The sequence below is a fragment of the Staurois parvus genome, unplaced genomic scaffold (genome assembly GCF_062004578.1).
Source record: "Staurois parvus isolate SC_StPar_1 unplaced genomic scaffold, SC_StPar_1.0 ptg000186l, whole genome shotgun sequence".
Taxonomy (NCBI): domain Eukaryota; kingdom Metazoa; phylum Chordata; class Amphibia; order Anura; family Ranidae; genus Staurois; species Staurois parvus.
The window spans coordinates 8,370,296-8,387,448 of record NW_028317982.1 but is presented as its reverse complement, the minus strand read 5'-3'; the positions used below and the strand labels follow the sequence as shown (position 1 = coordinate 8,387,448).

General features: G+C 41.3%; 1 protein-coding gene across 4 annotated transcripts in view; it reads left to right on the top strand.

The window, feature by feature from the left end:
* Nucleotides 1-17,153, top strand: part of LDB2 (LIM domain binding 2) — a 426,688-nt gene that overhangs the window by 129,407 nt on the left and 280,128 nt on the right. The gene's annotated exons all lie outside the window — the stretch shown is intronic.

Here is a 17,153-nt window from a genome sequence, read left to right as displayed (position 1 = left end):
GTGCAAATAATTGCTTTATTATAAGCACAACTTGAATGTTTTTTTCAATACATATTTCTCAAATACAGTGTAGATCAGGGCTTAAAATTTCAAGTCCTGAGCTACTAGCCAGGCCTTAAGAGGTACTCACCACCAACAAACACACACAAACAGAGACACCTGTACACACACACAGACATGTACATACACACACACACACACACATACACACACAGAAACATGTACACACACGCACAGAGACACGTGCACACACACACATACAGACACATGTATACACACACAGGCACGCATACACACAGATACATGTACATACACAGAAATACACACACACAGACACATGTACATACACACAGACACATGTACATACATACACAGACACACATGTACACACAGACACATGTACGTACATTCACACAAACACAGACACATGTACACATACATGTACATACATGCACACACAAGTACAGATACACACATGTACATACACACAGACACATGTACACACACACACACAGCTCTATAAAAAGTTGCAGTACTTCATTGTTCATTCACAGAGCTGGTTACTGCACTCTAGGGGGAGGCAGAGAGCACATCACACACTCCTTCCTTTGCTTTCACTGTGCTCAGCTATTGAGCAGTCTGATAGCACCCAGTGCCAATGACAGATCCGGCCTGAGCTCCGAGCCTGCTCAGCAAGACGGCCCCACCATAATTTCCACTTGCCATTGGCGAGCAGGCGAGTGGAAATTTCAAGGCCTGGTGTAGACAATCACAGGTATGTTAAAAGTGATATAGGCTTTATAGTTGAAGGGTGTGTGAATAGGTCACAGTAACACTGAATCTCGTAGATTGCCAGGAATGGTGAATATTGTGTGTCTATGGTAGTTGTCAGGGAGTGTAAAAATATGGATAGGATTCAGAGCATGGAGGATATTGGGGATTGCCAAGAAAGGTGAATATTGTGTGTGTATGGTAGTTGTCAGGGAGTCTAAAAATTTGGATAGGATTCAGAGCATGGAGGATATTGGGGATAGGAGAACAAACTTATAAAGGATGGAGGAAGGTAGTGGGTTAGAAGAGGTGTGGGTAGGAGTAGGTAACGTTGGGAGGGAGAATAGAGGAATGTGAGAAAAAGAAGAGAAAGAAGAGAGATAAGAAAAAAGGGGGATGCAAGCAAGGATAGAGTTGGTATCCAGTAAGGAAAGAAGGGTGGGGCAATGGAAAAAGCTAAAATGTTTAGGGTGGGAAGAGTTCAGTAGTGTTGAGGATCCTGTCTTGATCTTAACAGTCACCTTGTTCAGTGGTCAATTTTTCCCTTTCAGAAATGAGTTGTAGTTCATGTCTTAAGACAGACAAAATGCAAGCTATTCATGGTTGACGGTGTCTAAGAATGGTATATTCCTGGGAATTTCAAAAGTCAGTTTAGCAAGCCCAGGTCTTGATATATTTATCTTAAAAAATATGGATTAGTTCCTCCATTGTGGACATTCACTAAATTCTAGTGAGGTGTTGAGAATTGTGTATTCTGCAACAGCTTCACAATTCACATGCATGGGGCATTGATCAGATATCCTATAAGAATTTTAGGGTGGTGCTGTGGTAATTCAGGCCATGAGTTGATGGACTTTTTTCAGGAAACGGGCAAGAGAGAGGCATTGCTGCCAAATATGAAGAAATATGCCAATTTCTATTCATCAGCATTTTTCACAGTTGGCGGGTGATATTTTATGTAGAAGGGATGAAAAATACCATCTGTCATTCATTTTTTAACCGTTTTATGAATACAGACATTCAGTGATCAGTTATGAAACAACGTGTTTATTCATCCCTAGTTCTCTTCTGAGTGAGACGCCTAAGTCTTTATCCTAAGATTTGCTTGCTGTGTCCTAGTTAATAGGACATAGTTAAATAGAATGTAGAGAGAAAATGTCTCTGTGACGTGCTGCTGAAGCCAAGCTTCTCAAAGGTGGTCAGAGGTCTACAAAATGGAGCACAATGCAGGAAAATAACATTTTGAGAAGAGGGTAATTGTAGGTGAAGCAGTAGGTGTAAGCAGTAGGTCGGATACTGCAGTTCATGTGTGCGGTTGGCCTGCCCTCTCAAACGTGTTTGCAGAGGACCCACAATGAAGAATTTCTAAAGTTCACATGGCTGCAAATGGCAAAAAGCATTCTGTCACAACTGGATAATACCAGCATAGTGTAAACATAACAATCATGTGTGGTCAATGTAAAGTTGCATTTAAATCTAAAGTGATTCACTTCACTATAATGGTAATATACAACTGTTGACTAGTAATGCCATATAATCACAATGACCTGCTGTTCTATAAAGTTACAGAATTAATAAGATAAAAACAAGACACAGGTCCATCCAGTTCAACTTGTGTGTGTGTGTGTGTGTGTGTGTGTGTGTGTGTGTGTGTGTGTGTGTGTGTGTGTGATTTTTATTCTCAAAAATGCTCATAGCCCTGTATCCTGCTTCCTGAGGAGAAATATGTACATTTTTTTTTGTCAACATGTTCAGTTCTAGTCACCTTCTGGGGAACATATTTACTGATCTAATGGTAAAGAACCCTTTCTGCATTTTGACATTAAACCTCCTTTCTTCTAACCTCAAATTGTGGCTGTGTGTCCTCATCAGGTACCTTACAGTAAAGTTTATTGCAGTTACTGAAGTCAGCTTTGATATATTTGTAGTAAATTTACTTTGCTTGCTGTCATGAAGTGAGCATGTCTATTGGGTTTACTTCAGGCTGGAGGGCTCTACATGTCAGGTCTCTGGCACCTCCCCAGAGGTGCTAGAGAGGGGAGTAGGTGAACCTCTAATTATACACATAGTCCCATTCCATAAGGAAAAAGATAAAAAATTAACCCCCCATCCACATAGGGGACTAATAGTGAGTGAATGGGTGACCCCTCAGGGTGTAAAAACACACAACAGTTGTGAAAAATAAAATAAAATGTCCAAATGATGGAATCTCAGCCAAATAACAAAATGGATGCACATGCAAAAAAAAAACATGCAAACAAATATCGACGTCTAGACAACACTATGTATGAAACACAGGTGTCTAGATGCAGTAAAAATCCTAAAGGGTTGCAGGCAAAAGATGTAGGTGCTCGTGATGGGTGATCTTCACACAGGGTGACAGGAATCCTGAATGGCAGAAATGCCCCCTCACCTCCAAGCAGTGACCACAAGGGCCAGATCGCCTTATGACTCCCACCACGATACCACGTCCAAATCAAGATGTTGCACAGGATACTTGTCCACTAATGATTCTAGGTCACACTCCCCACAGAGCCACACCGTCAAAATACAAGCACAGAACAACCTCCATAGTGTAACACGTTTATTAAACAGCAATAGATAAAATACAATTGCCCACTCACATGTAAAAGATGAAAAAACGCTTTGCCACCACTTAATATGGGTGTACTTCACGTAGTATGTGCCTCAGTGCCCTAGTAAATAAAGCCTTATGTCAGGACCCAGATCTAAACCTAAAACCTCTGCAGTGTCTAGCAATATCTCTTATTGCTGCGCTACCTAAGATTCAGGACAGCTTCCTGGACACTGCCTTGGAAAATCTTGACTTATACCTTTTTTCTGGTGAACCCTAAGCTGAAGCTCAAATTATGGTGAATGAACAAGCCAGACACACCCATGCTCCTCCTCTGCATTGTTCATACAGGCTGTATCAAGATTCAATTAGGTGAAGACTGTTTTAAATGGAGAACCTACTTCTGGGCTACCTTTGTTAGAAAATTAAGATTTTCTAAGTGTTATGTGTGTATCATGTACGGTATTGCCTACTGTCTTTTAACTAATGGGCAGTTTGTAAAAATATTTTGTTTTGCTTGTAATTATGCATGTTCATGGGCAAGAGCAAAGTCAGTAAAAATAACTCTCAGCTGATGGTAAATGCATACTGTACATGTGCCGTTCTAAACCAAAGCTTGAAGACACCATTTAGGACTCTCCTATGCCTGAGTGATAGCGACAAACTTCTTCACTTGCACTGCTGTAGCTACTCCTCCTTCCTTGCTCTCTGACCAGCCACACAGAGCACTTTAACACCCCTGTACTATTTCCTTCCATTGGAGCAACATTTTTACCTGGAAGAAGAGGTGCTGTCTGATAAATAACATTTGTCCTTCCAGGTCATACTGAGAGACAGCCAACCAGTAGGCACTGTGTTGCAGGAAGCATAAGGGTTAATGATGAGTGTTGGCTGTTTAGACTCCCGGTTAGATGGAGCAGCAGTGAAGGCAATGGAGGAAGACTGTCTACGAATCTGCTTGTGTTATTGCATTGAAGATAAAATTAGCAATTTTAAAATGATTCAGCTTGTTTTGCATACATATAACCTAACTACATCAATGTAATGTTCTGCTATATGTATTGCTTCTTAAACAGATTACTTTTTGTAGTCTTTAGTGGCTTTTTTCTGAATTTTCATTTGTGCTTAGTTTACATATAGTATTGTCTGCACTTTCATATTAGCATTGCTCTATCTATGCTGTCACAACCGAGTCCTCTGTTTGGTGCAGGGTTCACATCAGCATTTTGCAACATGGGGGTTGATTTGCTAACACTATAGAGTGCAAAACCTGGGGCAGCTCTGCATAGAAATCAATCAGATTCAAGGTTTTTTTTTGTCAAAGCTTAATTGAAAAACCTGAAGTTAGCTAATTGGCTACCATACAAAGCTGCATCAGATTTTGCACTCTTTAGTTATAGTAAATCAACCCCATTGTGTACTTTCATGTTTTGCGCTCTCCTCCTTCCTTCCTTCCTTCCTTCCTTCCTTTCTTTCTTTCTTTCTTTCTTTCTTTCTTTCTTTCTTTCTTTCTTTCTTTCTTTCTTTCTTTCTTTCTTTCTTTCTTTCTTCCTTCCTTCCTTCCTTCCTTCCTTCCTTCCTTCCTTCCTTCCTTCCTGCCCTGCCCTTCCTTCCTTCCTTCCTTCCTTCCTTCCTTCCTTCCTTCCTTCCTTCCTTCCCTCCTTCCTTCCTTCCTTTTTTTCCTTCTCTCTCCCTTTCTTGCCCCCTCTCTTTTCCTCTCTGGCCCGTCGCTTCTGTCCGTTCGTTCCATGCTGGTTGAGGAGGACTTCCTGGCATCCACAGGGAATCCTTGCCCCAACACCACCATCCACAGCTTTGGATTGAGGTGGCAGTTGTCCGGGACGAGGTTGAGAGGCTGATACTGATATTATCTATGATGAGCGATATCGCACTTTACTTCTTGTGATTTTTTTTTAACCTCTTGCTAATAAATGGTTTATTTTAATGTTGCACCTAGGTTACCTTTCCCCCTTTTTTCCTATTATCCTTACACACAGAGCTGGCCAATTCTGTGGATATCTGCCATCAGGGCTTGCTAGCTATTATGGACGCATATGGATTCTTTACAAACATTATGTTTTAGAGATTTTTGGAGTATAATATTGACAGGCTGGGCACTGGTTTTCTGTGCGCCAAAATTCCTCTATCTAGTTAAAAATAGATTGGCCTGTGGGTATAATAATAATAATACAAATGTTGCTGCAAAACACGTGTTCTCTCCAGCGCTGCCCCCTACAGCTCCTGCCTAGGCAACAATTGCCCATACTGTATTAATTAACATATTTCCAGTGAGCCTGGACTGTCATGTACACACCCCCTGGGGCTGCATCGCTAAATTAACCTGGGTCAGGAGACTGCGGGATCTATAGTATGTATAAGGGTACATTTTAAAAATAAGCACGGGGGAAGGTTTTAACTGTAAAATAGATCAGTTTGCTTGCTGTGAGTATTGTTAACAGTTACTTATTCTTTGAATATAGATTTATTGTCTTAGCTTCTAATAGTCATTTATGCAAAATTGCAGGTTGTCAGTAAACAAAATGTGCTCTGTCAGTAAATTTACATTAGCGTGGCAGTAAAAAAACATTGTTGTGAGTTATTAACCCTGATCCTGGATTGCAAATTTGTAAAATATTTTATAAAAATAATAGTCCTGGAGAGCTATCAAGGTGGATATCCACTTTACTATTTGCTGTGTCGCTTTGGTTAGGAGTTTTCACCACCAACTTGGCTTAAAAACATGCCACAGCCTTCTTGGTGTTCAGTATGGAGCTCATTCTGCAGCTTCTGACAGTCTGGGGCTTGTTATTGCACTGCTGAATCCTGCTTTATCTGCGGGTGGTGCAGAGCTAACTCAAAAGTCATTCATGTGTTCAATACACAACCTCCTTCAAAAAATTAATTTTTATGCATTGGAAAATAGTGATACTAAATGCCTTATTTTTCTGTTTGCTCTGCACAATATTTTCTGTTTGTTCTGCACAGCACTGTGAAATAGGGGGCTTACTTAAAGGAGAACTACACTGCATCTGAGCACTACAAGCCAAAAGTAAACTCTCCCATCCATCCATGTCTCCATGCTCTGTTTTGCTGGAAAATCTCTTTGAAAAACACCCCCTGGCATTTCTGGCCCTGGCCATCTTGAGTAATGACAAATTATCTATGTAACATTTACTTCCTGGAATCCCTTTGTCCTTACCTCAGGCATGCAGGCAGGAGGGTGTGCTTAGCTGACAAAAGTCCTCCCCTCCTGAAGACACCTAGGATGTATGACATCATTTTCCTAGTCATGGATACCAGAAAGTAACTGAAGAAATGTTCTTTTAAAAAAAGCATAAAACAATTACATATGATATACTTGTATCAATTTACTAATGCTAACAGCATAAGGATTTAAAATAGTCAATGTTGATTGAGAGATTAGAGTTCCACTTAAACCTGCAGATATCATACTCAGGAAACCCACCCCACAAGCCTATGCATGGTGGGTCATGTGACACAGCTAGCAGGAGAGAAGAAGCTTCCATCAAGTTTCCCTGCAGAAGCCACACTGCAAGCTGACACAGGTCAGGACACAGGTGTAGAGAAGGGGTGAGCAAGCTGTTGTAATTCAACCTGTAGCCACCTAGCTGACAAGAAGAGTCACATGGGGTGTTTTCTAGAGGCCAAATGAGGAAGTGAACAACTTCTTAACAGCGGAGATTGTGAGCATGCACTCTGAGTGTGGCAACACAGCAGTCAGAGGATTGTCTGTTAAAGAGTAGTCAAGACTGAGATTGAGAGCATGAACTCTGAGTGTGGCAACACAGCAGTCAGAGGATTGTCTGTTAAAGAGTAGTCAAGACTGAGATTGAGAGCATGAACTCTGAGAGTGGCAACACAGCAGTCAGAGGACTGTCTGTTAAAGAGTTGCCAAGACTGAGATTGAGAGCATGCACTCTGAGAATGGCAGGACAGCAGTCAGAGGACTGTCTGTTAAAGAGTATTCAAGACTGAGATTGAGAGCATGCACTCTGAGAGTGGCAGCACAGCAGTCAGAGGACTGTCTGTTAAAGAGTAGTCAAGACTGAGATTGAGAGCATGCACTCTGAGAGTGGCAACACAGCAGTCTGAGGATTGTCTGTTAAAGAGTTGCCAAGACTGAGACTGAGAGCATGCACTCTGAGAGTGGCAACACAGAAGTCAGAGGATTGTCTGTTAAAGAGTTGCCAAGACTGAGAGCATGCACTCTGAGAGTGGCAACACAGCAGTCAGAGGATTGTCTGTTAAAGAGTTTCCAAGACTGAGACTGAGAGCATGCACTCTGAGAGTGGCAACACAGCAGTCTGAGGATTGTCTGTTAAAGAGTTGCCGAGACTGAGAGCATGCACTCTGAGAGTGGCAACACAGCAGTCAGTGGACTGTCTGTTAAAGAGTAGTCAAGACTGAGATTGAGAGCATGCACTCTGAGAGTGGCAACACAGCAGTCAGTGGACTGTCTGTTAAAGAGTAGTCAAGACTGAGACTGAGAGCATGCACTCTGAGAGTGGCAACACAGCAGTCAGTGGACTGTCTGTTAAAGAGTAGTCAAGACTGAGATTGAGAGCATGCACTCTGAGAGTGGCAACACAGCAGTCAGAGGATTGTCTGTTAAAGAGTTGCCAAGACTGAGATTGAGAGCATGCACTCTGAGAGTGGCAACACCGCAGTCTGAGGATTGTCTGTTAAAGAGTTGCCAAGACTGAGATTGAGAGCATGCACTCTGAGAGTGGCAACACCGCAGTCTGAGGATTGTCTGTTAAAGAGTTGCCAAGAATGAGACTGAGAGCATGAACTCTGAGAGTGGCAACACAGCAGTCAGAGGATTGTCTGTTAAAGAGTTGCCAATCACAATAGGGAAGTTCAAGGAAACAGCAGGGTCAGCCAGGTACTAATAAAAGTTGAATGATGACAAGCTTCAGTACATTGGAAGAGATCTTACTTTTAAAGAAATTAGCCCAAAGTCATTACTGTTTTCCTTTAAAAAAGGCATATCTTTGTAGTTTACTATGTTGCAAAGCAAACCTTATAACAATGGTGATTCATGAGTTTTACAGCTGTGCCGTGTGATCATTTAGGGATATCTATTAGGTGTAATCAGCATTTATCCGTATCATTGATTCTCACACCTTGCGCATCTTTTCGGATAAACCATGGTGCTAATTTATATGGTGACTGAGGAAAATAAGGGATTATGATGCTTCGTCCTCTAAGCTGTTGTTGATCTGACATGACCTCAGTAATTCATTTACCTTTATTTACCTTGACTCGTCATTATAGTGTTGTCGAGAGAAGCAAATTAAGCCGCTCGCCGCGGTATAAAGTCGCTGTCTAGGCAGTGCGCCAGTCATGCTGTGAGGCACAGTTCTTAACAATAAAACGTAACAGCTTCACAAAGCTAGCTTTCTAAACCTACTTGGAACATTTCCATTCTGAAATTACTTCCAGCTGTTCATTTAGATCATGAACTGTTTGTCAATGTTGACAATTAGTCGGCTAAAGATTTCATTGACCACACTGCCAGGATTAATGTCAGAATCTGCTGTTAGTTATTTACCACCCTGAATTTCAGGAGTGTTAGATGGCTCATAATTCCTTTCAAGTTGCCAAGCTGAAACTTCTGGAAGACATGACACATCTATAAATCCTTTTGACAAGAATGATATGTGAAAATCAATAGGAGTTCATCAGGAATTCCCATGAAACCATTGGCAGGACAAAATGAGTTTGGTAATACTGACTGTGGACTTATAAATGTCAGAATGGTGTTTTCAGATAACTTGTGTTGAGTCTCCCATCACCTTGACTTCCACACTGAAGTCCTATAAGTCATCATTATAAAACTCTGTTAGTCATTATAGTTTGATTAATGTTTGCTTGACTTGCGCTTTGACGCTTTCCACTGTGTACCTTTAAGGTTAATTGTGTAATATGTCATAGACATCACCTGTTTCCTAGATGTATTTTGACTAGAGGATGAGTAAACCAAGTTCCACTGGTTGAAACAAATAAAAGTTACTTATAATTGGTCACTTTGATTTTATATTTGCTTTGGAATGTATTTCACCTTTAATTAAGGTAATAAGGATACACAAGGTTTATTAATATTCTTTCACTTTAATATTATTTATATTATGATTTGACAATATGGTATTTTAGTATTTACAGCGCTACACCATTTGTGCAAAATAATTCATACATTGCTTTTGCTATGACCATTTGTGTGTAAAATACATCAATGTCGTTAGTGCTCAGATGAGAGATAATTTTATACCTGACTTTCTGTTCATTTATATTAACTCAGAGCTTCTCTATTACCTTCTCATAATGGAAATTTTTGGTTGGGGGAACAGAGGATTGGTCCAGAGGTTTTAAATGTAGATCATCATGAGTATGGCCAGCTTAAGAGAAAAAGTTACTGGAAGTATATCAAAACCCAAGAAAAAATATATTGCAGTTTACTAGTCTGGAAATTTGATGGTTGCATTCATTTTCTTCTTTTTTTTGCAGGTACATTTTCAAGTGCATTTTCTGAAAGTGCAGAAAACTACCTGTTAAACCTTTTGGGTACCTTGTGTTCATGCAACTTTATGTGCACTGAACTGTAATCTCAAACAATGTATTCAATCTTCTCATCTGCCTTCTCTGAAATACGAAAAATGCAGAAGGGAGAGGTGTTTGTAGTTCAGGGGCGGACTGACAACTCATGGGGCCCCCGGGCAATAGGGGATCATGGGGCCCCTGTGTCCTTGCCCACACTCAAAAAAGCCTATAAAAAAGGTACCAGGGGCATTTCATGGGGCCCCCTACTGACCCCGGGCCCTCGGGCGGAATGGTCAGTCCACCCCTGTTGTAGTTCCATGTAGGAGTGAGCAGCCAAGGATGACAACGCTGCTTCTCCAAACATGCAGTACACTGAGTGAGTGTTGTAATCATAGCCCAGGAAGTGTATTACTGGAAGGATCACTAGGTGAATAATAAAGGGATAAAAAAAACATTAAAAAGGAAGATACCACATCTAAGGACAGATAAGATGCATTTTGGGTTAGATATATTTTAAAAAAAACTGACTCATATATTTTGCAAACATGTATGAAAAAGTAAGATATTTACCATTTTTGTCTTATAATATTTGCAACCTGTTGTCCTGTGTTACCTACCATCTTATTCAAAGATGTTTAAAGGAAATCTGTACCGAAAGAAATACGCAGGCTACCATTGCTTTTTCTTTTCAGACCGTTAGTCCAATACTATCTGATTCAGTATGGGGAACAGGAGTTCTAACTTCCAGTGCTGCATCCTTAAGGGTTGAAACTTTGGTTTCTCCACTACCATGAGTTGAGATGAACCCTGCATGTTTTGAGGTTCATGGTCTTGGCAAATTTATAGTGAAATTCACCAGACTTAATTCTATGTAACCACAATGTACTGCTTGGCCTTTGAACCTGGTTTAGAAGAGCCAATAATGAGGGTTTTGTCATGTGCCAGCCCCCTCACTTTAATAGGGTGGGCTCTCAGCAGTCATTTGTTAGTTTGTGTTGGAGTAGTTTAGGGAGAGCTAACAGTCTATGTATGGGGGTAGTTGCTATGTGGTGCTATAATGTGCTTTACTGTGCTAAATTACTGTGGATTGCATTTTGGTCACATATTCTTCTAATCACTTAAACTATTTACACTCATGCACTGCACTATACTATCTAGTAAAATGTACACACCAAATAGCATGTATATTCCTTTAGGTGTGATGCTGCTACTTCCTCTCATACATCACCATTTAATAAATCCTATCTAAATAATACTAAACAAATATACATATCCAATCACGTACAGTGGGGAGGATAATTTACTAAAGGCAAATAGACCATGCACTTTGCAAGCGTAGTTTCTCCACAGCTTTGTAATAGAGGTAAAGCTTCACTTTGCAAAGAATATCCAATCATATGCAAGTAGAAATACAGCAATTTTGCTTGCACAGAGATTTGATGATGGAAGTTAGCAGCGCTTCTCCTCATTTACTAAGCTCTGGAACAACTGCACTTGCAAAGTGCACAGTCTATTTGCCTTTAGTAAATCAACCCAATATTTCAAATTATTTGTATTGTAACGTGTTCCGTATCAATCCCTCTCCAATTATTTGTGACACTTTTGTAGACAAAATCCAATAGTGAGATAGCTCCATCAAAACACACTCCTCACATCTTTAGTTCAGTCCAATTCTGTTCCTTCTTTGACTGACACTTTATTCCATTATCCTTCCACATTACTTGATTCCTCGTTCTCTCCACCACCAAGTGCCAACAAACAACACATACCAGATGTGTTCTTACTCGCTGGTAGGACCTAAATATGCAAGACTAATTGTGTTTGTCTCCATCAGGGGTTAATATTCCAGCCACCTTATGGTCTCTTTCCCGTAACCATTTTTCTTACTTGAACGTATGGCAAACTCATAGTGCTTTCTGTAAAGTACAATTGTTAAAAAAACGATGATGATGAAAGGAAAAAGATGAAAAACAATCACTTTTGTTTGTGCATATATTCACTAAAGTACAAGCTCAGAGACTCCTGCCAGTTTACGCTATGACGTTTGTGAACTGCATATTACTATAACACTTCCTAGTTCCTGTTCATATCCTTTACTTCCTCTGGCCAACACCTGGGCGGAACCTCAAGGTAGCATAGTGACATGGGTGGAGGAGGTAGGGGATACAAAAGTGAACTAGGAAGCTGTATGTCTGGTGCCAGGAGCTGGCAGCTCTTTAGGCCCAGGCAGAGAAATGGCTGACCCTATACCATTTTCAGCCTTGCAAGGTTGTGTGCTACAATGGCAGTAACCTGTTGGCGACTCTTTGTCTTGGAAAAATCACAAATGTACCTTGCTTGACACATGCCCTCAACCTGGTGGTGCAATGGCTCATAATTAAGTATCCTGGCTTCCACAATATCCTGCATCAGGCCAGGAGAGTTTGTGGCCACTTCAGGCAGTCATACCTGGTTAGCGTTTGCTTGGCAGCAATGCAGCATCAACATCAGTTGCTTACCAACCAACTCATTTGAAGCATTCTCATGCACTGGAAAGGAGCAGAGGCAATAGGTTTGGGAAACATCTTGGGACAGTGATGGGAAAAAACTGGGGGGTGGAAATGTTATAGGTAGCAGAGATGAGAAGGAGGTGAGTAAGCCTAAAGTTCTTTCCTTCAACTTCAAATGACCACTTGCCTGCAGCATTCAAGCAGGTTAAAGAGCATTATTAGGGTCATGAAGTACTGTTGCACAAAAGAACTTAAGATGTAAAGTTGATCCAGTAGAATCAGGTTCTACAAATATTTTCATTTGTTCCCTAAGAGCACTAATTTACTTTCACAGCTCAGGTATGCAGCTTATGGCTGCATTGATCATGTGAGGAAGAACAGATTTTTTTAATAGGGTTTCCTCAGTATCATGTTGTGGTCTAGGAGAAAAAAGACTGGGTTGGAGGAAATCATGAAGTCAGTTCTGGGTGATACTCTGGACTTCATCCCCAAAATTGGCCTCACCACATCTCTAGCAAGTGTTTGGGAAAATTGAGAACATATGGTGAAAGATTTGTGAAGTTTTTTACCAATGGGTAAGAATTTTGAACCCAGGCTACTGTTACCTAGTACAAATGGACATTTCCTGTGCATGATAAAGTATTCAGTCTTTTTGCTCTGTTGTGAATTCTATTTGTAAATCTCTCAGATAGTATGTAGGTGCGTAACATTGTGGTGAAGAATTGATCGAAGAGTGCATTAGAGAGACTGTAGGATTGATTTACTAAAAGCAAATAGGCTGTTCACTTTGCAAAGGAAATTGCAATTTGCATGTGAGTTAGTCTCAGAGCTTAGTGAATGTGGTGAAAATTAACTTTGCAAACAATATTCAATGATGTTTAAGGAAAATAAATAAAAACAGAACTTTTGCTGGAACATAAATGGATGATGGAAGTCTACAGAGCTTCACATCATTCACTAAGGTCTGGGGAAAAAGTTCAAGCACTCTTCCCTTACAGATTAAGCAGTTTATTTGCCTTTAGTATATCAATACCTGTGTGTCTAAGCTGTTCTGGTTGTATGCATTCATATTTTAATGAAGTGAGAGGGCGTGTTAATTCTTGTACTTTGGGAAAAGTTCTAAGAAAGTAAGAGAGTTCCTGTAAAGCTGCAAAAGTGGGAGCAGAACATGGGTCCCATAGAGGAGGATCTGTGGGATAATGCTTTAGAATCAGTTTTGCTATGCTCCCTTAACACCACTCAGAGGCTCTCAAAACTATACATCATTGCACACCTTTGAAATTGTATCATATGGGTATTCTGCAGCCTCCCCTCTGTGCTAAATGTATTACTACGCTACCTTATTCTCCTTCTGTGGCATTGCCCCAAGCTCCACTGTTATTGGTCGGAAGTAGTTGATATTATTAACACAATCTTTTAAATTACAATCCCTGTTGAACCTACTCGCTGTATTTTAGGTATATTTAATGACCTCCCATTGACCAAGTTTCAGAAGGTGGCCATAAATGACTGTTATTCTCTGGACAAGTCAAATTTTGCATGTACATGTTTACTTTGGAACACCATTACCGATATGTATAATGGTTGTAACTGATATGTTTATTTGTTGTCATTAAGTAATTATTCCTGGTTTAAAAGAAAAAGAAAGTAAGAGAGTTGGGCAGTCTCCCAGAATCACAAACTTTCTAGTCTGGAGTCACATGATATTTGTTCCAGAGAAGGTTATTATTGAATGACAGTAAAATGATTTGCTGTAAACATTCATGGCATTTTGGGTCCTCTATCCATAAAGCCAGAGCTGGGTTTCCTAGAATGGGAAATGGGAATAGTGAAGGGAATATATCTTTTCTCCAAGAAAAATTACTGGCAGGCTCCCCAGTCCAGTCCAGGTTGTACTATTGGGGGGTCAGCATTGAACTCAGGTGGGACATTGTGGGGATACCAGTGCAGTCAAGACGAATGCTGGTAATCTCCTGTTCCAAATTGTTTTTTATGACCATGTTGACACCAGTCTGTCACTCTGATCATTTGACTGGCTCTTTGGTACTGAGAGATGTATGGTAGTGCTATGACGCCATGGTTTCTTAGATAGTCACAAGCCAGAAATACATATTCATTTTTCACTTTGCATAAACAATCTTTGCTTGCAAATAAATATTTAATATGAAAAAGGAATTTCCAGAGACATATGGGGTAGCTAATAATAGCACAGCAGATGCTGCCTACTTTGAGGCTACATTTATCTGACTGAAATGGCAGACTAAGCCACCCTATGCATTATGAATGTGTAAATTCAGCTTGTGCAGTTGAGGTTTTGCTTTTTATTGAAGAATCAAAAGGAGAGTCTGGTGGCTCAAAAAGAGAAGGCAAACCATTATTATTTCATATTTCCTGACTACAAAAATAATTTATAAAAATGTTATTGTCACGGTATAGGGGCCTGCCAATTATTAATCCCCTTATTAATGCCATTAATGCCTTGTATCACATGCCCTCAGCATCCTGCTCCGTATAGTTCCAATTGTCCCCTGTGTCACTCAGCCAAATGGCCTAACTCAATGGCCTAATTCAATTATTGTGGGCCCCCCTCCCTCCCGGCCAGCTGCCCTGCCAGCTCGCCGCACACCTCCCAAATTGCCTTTCATCTAGAACAACATCATCTCAGCCCCCAGGATGTCCCTGTCACCAGCCTGATCCATCCCTGGGGTCTAGTGTTCACCTTTCCCCCTCTCATCCTGCTGCCAAGGGATGAGAGGTGAGACTTCCACCACCCGGTCCTGTCTCTTCCTCTCTGGCAGCCAGGTGGTGGCGAGATTCACACCTCTCCACTGAGAAGTGCGAACCTCCCACAGGGATGGCCCAGGCTCCAGCATCTAGCTGACGCCAGTGCCGGCCCCGCTTGCCAAGGTGACGTGGAAGCATCCCACACAAGCTTAAGAGGCTGGTGCCGGGTGCTCCGGGCACATTCCGTTGTGCAGTCATCAAAGGATCCCCAGCTACGGTGGGACCTTTGTGACTAGACTCTGCCAGCCTACCCCCAGCCTCGCAGAGACCCCACAGGAGGGGAGAGACGGCCAGAGATAGCCTGCCTGCCATTGCCAGAGACCCCACAGAAGGGGAGAGACTATCACAGCCTGCCTGCCATTGCCAGAGACCCCACAGAAGGGGAGAGACTATCACAGCCTGTCTGCCATTCCCAGAGACCCCACAGAAGGGGAGAGACTATCACAATGTGCCTGCAATTGCCAGAGACCCCACAGAAGGGGATAGACTGTCACAGCCTGCCTGCCATTGCCAGAGACCCCAAAGAAGTGGATAGACTGCCACAGCCTGCCTGCCATTGCCAGAGACTCTACAGAAGGGGGAGAGACTATCACAGCCTGCCTGCCATTGCCAGAGACCCCACAGAAAGGGAGAGACTATCACAGACTGCCTGCCATTCCCAGAGACCACCTGCCTGATCCGGACTCCACAGGTACCTGTGTTCCACTTCTACCACTGGGAGACCAGGCACCCTGTTGGATTTGTGAGTACCTGCTTCCCCCCTGTGTTACCTGAACTTTTGCTGTGGTGACCCCTCGCACCCCCCTCCTTTGTTGGACTACCCCTGTTACAGAGACACCCCTTTGGCTCTCCTGGTGGACTATAAGTGGGTGGGGCCCCCTCGTTACCCCTTTTAGTGGCAAATTCACCCTCTCTGCCACCCCCCTTATTGAAGGACTGCTGTCTGTTTGTCTTAATAAAGCTTTGTGCGTTTGCCATCCACTCTGTGTGTCCTGTCCTGCCTTTCCTACGTTACAGTTATCTTTTGTGGTCTCACCATAATGAATAAATAAAGAAATAAATTGTATACACCACTGGACATTCTCTTTAAAGTGCATGTCCAGTCAAAACATTTGTTTATAGTTTTAGATAGAGTAAAGAAAGGTTAGAGCCTTGTAATGTTTTTACTGATACCCCGAGTTCCATTACAGAGATTTACCTTCCATTCCTGTCCTGCTGACAACATTGCAAAAGTGAGTGTGGTAAGAACAAATCTCCAACAGTAACGCGGACACAATTAAAGATTTTAAAAAAAGTAAATAAAGTAGAAAACACCTGTTGTAATTCCCGGAAGTGGTGAACAATCAGTGTACTGGCTTGTAGTGTCCTCCTAGCACCCGAGCAAACATGTAGGTGAAAGAAAGCCTGCATCTTGATCTTCTGGAAAAAAATTTGTTTAATAATCCAGGAGTGGTACAAAATAATACAGGGCTTACGCGTTTCAGCATGCAGCCTTAATCATAGACATAAAATCCTTAGAATAACAGCATATTTATACACATACATACATTTACAGATACAAGTCCTGCCCCTGCCCATACAGGCTTTGGTAATTAAGTGAACTTATTAGGTTCAACCCAAGAAAGCAGCCTAACTGGCGAGGGGAGAAAAGAATAGAGGAAAAAGAATCAGCAAAAATAAATACAAAAAAATCTGTGTTTATACAATACACTAAGATAAAATCAAAACATTATATTAAGACAAAATAAAAAATTGGGGAAGCTATAATCCATTTCAGATTTACATTTCTTTCTGTGTCTCAAAAAAAGTAGAAATACACTGTCCATGTTATGTAAAGTGTATTGACCATGTATTTTAATGAGGTACCAAACATTGTGCAGTTTTTCAATATCTGGTAGCACTTCTGTCTGTTATGAACAAGTAGGTGCTACGCCCAAAGATAATCCCCACGGAGGTGGAATGTTGGTGCTCTG